Genomic DNA, 4948 nt, shown 5'->3' on the forward strand with positions numbered 1-4948 from the left:
CCTCAGACGAACGGACAAGTGGAGTCCGCCAACAAGGTTATCCTTTCAGTACTAAAAAAGAGGTTGGACAACAAAAAGGGTGCTTGGGCCGACGAGCTAGCATCGGTCCTCTGGTCTTACCGAACAACCGAGCAATCCTCCACCAAGGAAACTCCTTTCCGACTAACGTACGGGGTGGATGCAGTAATACCCGTAGAGATCGGCGAGCCGAGTCCGCGGTTGCTTTTGAAAGGAGTGGAGGAAACCATAGAAAAGGACCTGATAGATGAAGCTCGGGAAATGGCCCATTTGACAGAAACGGCGCTAAAACAAAGAATGGCTCTGCGCTACAACACCAAAGTGCTCAAGAGGGAATTCGAGCCAAACGACCTCGTCTTGAGGCGAAATGATATCGGCCTGCCGACCCCCGGAGAGGGCAAGCTAGCGGCAAACTGGGAAGGCCCCTACAGAGTCAAAAAGGTGATGGGAAAAGGAGCCTTTAAGTTAGAAAGGCTTGATGGCAAGGAAGTCCCGAGGACATGGAACGCGGACAACCTTAGAAGATTCTACTCCTAGAGGACGGAACGACATGCCGGCTAATCTAGCTAAGTAGTTAATTTGTCATTTGAACTTTATAGTAGCTTTCAAGTCCTTTATGTGGTTACCGAATAAGATATACTTGTGCAAATTTTCCTTCGTATATTGTTCCTTTCCCTTTTTTCCTAGGCAAATTACTCCACCACAACCCGACGACAACGCGCGGCCCCGGGACTGATCACCCCGGGAGCCCGCTGGTGCACGAAATTGCAATAACACTTTTTGCAATCCCGCACAACTAACCAGCAAGTGCACTGGGTCGTCCAAGTAATACCTTGCGTGAGCAAGGGTCGATCCCACGGAGATTGTCGGCTTGGAGCAAGCTATGGTTATCTTGTAAATCTTAGTCAGGAGATCAGCAATTATCAGGATTGATTATGAAAAGCAAAGGAACATGTAATGGTTACTTGTATTGCAGTAATGGAGAATAGGTTGAGGTTTGGAGATGCTCCATCTTCCGAATCTCTGCTTTCCTACTGTCTTCTTCATCAAACACGCATGTCTCCTTCCATGGCAAGCTCGTGTAGGGTCTCACTGTTGTCAGCAGCTACCTCCCATCCGCGCAGTGAAAGCTAATGCAAAGCACTCTGTCACAGTGCCGCCAATCACCGGTTTGGTTCCCTCCTCTACCGGAATAGAATCACTCTTTTGCGTCTGTCACTAACGCCCAGTAGATTACAGGTTTGAAGCACGTCACAGTCATTCAATCATTGAATCCTACTCAGAATACCACAGACAAGGTTTAGACCTTCCGGATTCTCTTGAATGCCGCCATCAGGTCCTGCCTATACCACGAAGACTCCGAAGAATCCAAGAGATAACTACTCAATCTAAGATAGAACAGAGGTGCTTGTCAGGCACGTGTTCATGGTTGAGAATGATGATGATTGTCACGGATCATCACATTCATCCGGATTAAGCACAAGTGTTATCTTAGAATGGAAGCAAGCATGATTGAATAAGAAACAGTAGTAATTGCATTAATCCATCAAGACACAGCAGAGCTCCTCACCCCCAACCATGGGGTTTAGAGACTCATACTGTGGAAGAAACGTGTACAATGTCTTAGGGTAGCATTCGGTACTGATTACAATGTAAAAAGGTCCTATAAGTAGTAAACTAGTATCCTAAGGTTTACAGAAATGAGTAAATGACAGAAAAATCCACTTCCGGGCCCACTTGGTGTGTGCTTGGGCTGAGCAATCAAGGAAATTCGTGTAGAGACCTTTTCTGGAGTTAAACGCCAGCTTTGGTGCCAGTTTGGGCGTTTAACTCCAACTTTTAATCCTGTTCCGGCGTTTAACGCTGGAATTTCTGAGGCCGGATTGCAACGCGGGTTTGGGCCATCAAATCTTGGACAAAATATGGATTATATATTGTTGGAAAGCCCTGGATGTCTACTTTCCAATGCCGTTGAGAGCGCGCCAATTGGGCTTCTGTAGCTCCAGAAAATCCACTTCGAGTGCAGGGAGGTCAGAATCCAACAGCATCTGCAGTCCTTTTTGGTCTCTGAATCAGATTTTTGCTCAGAACCTTCAATTTCAGTCAGAAAATACCTGAAATCACAGAAAAACACACAAACTCATAGTAAAGTCCAGAAAAGTGAATTTTAATTAAAAACTAATAAAAATATACTAAAAACTAACTAAAAGATACCAAAAACCTACTAAAAACAATGCCAAAAAGTATACAAATTATCCGCTCATCACAACACCAAACTTAAATTGTTGCTTGTCCCCAAGCAACTGAAAATCAGAATAGGATAAAAAGAAGAGAATATACTATAGACTCCAAAATATCAAAGAAACATAGCTCCAATTAGATGAGCGGGACTAGTAGCTTTTTGCCTCCGAACAGTTTTGGCATCTCACTCTATCCTTTGAAGTTCAGAATGATTAGCATCTATAAGAACTCAGAACTCAGATAGTGTTATTGATTATCTTAGTGAAGTACATTGATTCTTGAACATAGCCAGTGTATGAGTCTTGGCTGTGGCCCAAAGCACTCTGTCTTCCAGTATTACCACCGGATACATACATGCCACAGACACATAATTGGGTGAACCTTTTTAGATTGTGACTCAGCTTTGCTAAAGTCCCCAATTAGAGGTGTCCAGGGTTCTTAAGCACACTCTTATTGCTTTGGATCACCACTTTATTCCTTTTCTTTTTCTTTTTCTTTCTCTTTCTTTTTTTTTTTTTCTTTTCTTTTTTTGAAATTTTTTTTTTTCAAGTTTTTTTTTCACTGCTTTTTCTTGCCTCAAGAATCAAATTGATGATTTTTCAGATCCTCAATAACAGTTCTCCTTCTCCTCATTCTTTCAAGAGCCAATAAATTTAACATTCTTAAAACAACAAATTCAAAAGACATATGCACTGTTCAAGCATTCATTCAGAAAACAAAAAGTATTGTCACCACATCAAACTAATTCAACTAGTTTCAGAGATAAATTTTGAAATCCTGTACTTCTTGTTCTTTTGTGATTAAAGCATTTTTCTTTTAAGAGAGGTGATGGATTCATAGGACATTCATAGCTTTAAGGCATAAACTTTATTAATTTTATTAATTAAGAACAAGACTCAAATATAGATATAAGGTGAGACTAAAATAAAGGAAAAAAAATAATAATAAAAACGAAAAACAGAGGCTCCTAATGGTAGAGGTTTTCACAGAGTTAGGACTCAACAACCTTGATTTTGAGAAGTGGATGCTCCCCCAGCTTGAGAGGAGAGCTTTTGGCGCTTCAGTTCTTTGATTTCACGCCCCTGCTTCTCTTGTTCCTTCAGCAATTTGCAGATCATGCAGTTCTGATTCTGCTGTTCTTCCTTCAGTTGCTCCATAGTCTCTTGCAGCTTGTTGATAGATGCTTCTAGGCTGGCCCAGTAGCCAACTTCAGGGAATTCAGGGAGGAACTCACGCACCCTCCTCTTGATAGAGTTGTCTTGCACTTGTCCTTCCATTGACTTCTTGGTGATTGGGTGTTCAATGGGTATGAACTCATCTACTCCCATCTTTACCCCAGCCTCTTTACAGAGCTTGGAAATCAAGCTTGGGTAAGCTAGTTTGGCCTCAGTGGAGTTCTTATTTGCTATTGTGTAGATCTCACAAGCAATCACATGATGAACCTCCACTTCTTTTCCAAGCATGATGCAATGAATCATCACTGCTCTCTTGATGGTGACCTCAGAACGGTTGCTAGTGGGCAATATGGAACGCCCAATAAAATCTAGCCAACCTCTTGCAATTGGCTTGAGGTCTCCCCTCTTGAGTTGGTTTGGGACACCCTTTGAATTGGTTATCCACTTAGTCCCAGGGAGGCATATGTCCTCTAGGATTTGATCCAACCCTTTATCTACTCTCACCATCCTCCTTTTGAAGGAGTCAGGATCATCTTGTAGTTGAGGTAGTTTGAAGATTTCTCTTATTTGGTCCAGATGGAAGTACATAACTTTCCCTCTGACCATGGTTTTGTGGGTATGGTAAGCGGTTCCAGTCATTCTTTGCTTATCTGTCAGCCACAGATTTGAGTAGAATTCCTGAACCATGTTCCTTCCAACCTTTGTCTCAGGATTGGTCAGAACTTCCCAACCCCTGTTTCGAATTTGCTCTTGGATCTCCGGATATTCATCTTCTTTCAGATCAAATTTAACTTCCGGGATCACTGATCTCAGACCCATTATTTTGTGATAATGGTCTTCATGTTCTTTGGTTAAGAACTTCTCTTCATTCCAAATATTCTTTGGATTAGTCTCTTTCTTTCCTCTTGAGTTGGTTTGTTTTCCCTTAGGAGCCATGATCTTGGCTTAGTGATCACGGAAAAGCACACCAAACTTAGAGGTTTTGCTTGTCCTCAAGCAAAAAGAAAAGAAAGAAGAGAAGAGAGAGAGAGAGAAAATTCGAATGGTGTGAGGAAGGAAGGGTAAGGGACGTTCCTTTATGGAGTGGGGGGAGAGATTTTTCGAAAATAAAAGAGAGATTTGAAAGGGAATTTGAGAAGATTTTGAAAAAAAATTGAGAAAAAGGGTGAGTTTTTGAAGAAGATTTGAGATTATTTTGAAATAGATTTGAAGAATGGTTTTGATTTGTGAAGATTTGAAAGTGAATGATGAAAGGTTGAAGTGCATTTATGTAGAAAAGATTGGGTAAGAAAAGGAAAGTTTGAAAAAAAATTGAGTTGAAAACGAAAAAGTGGTCCCCCCACCAAGCTGGCGTTAAACGCCCAGAATGGCACCCATTCTGGCGTTTAACGCCCAATTATTACCCTTTTTGGGCGTTTAACGCCCAGCCAGGTACCCTGGCTGGCGTTAAACGCCAGAAAGCCTTCCTCACTGGGCGTTTTTCTGAACGCCCAGTGATGCTGCACACCTGGCGT

The sequence above is a fragment of the Arachis stenosperma genome, chromosome 7 (assembly GCF_014773155.1).
Source record: "Arachis stenosperma cultivar V10309 chromosome 7, arast.V10309.gnm1.PFL2, whole genome shotgun sequence".
Taxonomy (NCBI): domain Eukaryota; kingdom Viridiplantae; phylum Streptophyta; class Magnoliopsida; order Fabales; family Fabaceae; genus Arachis; species Arachis stenosperma.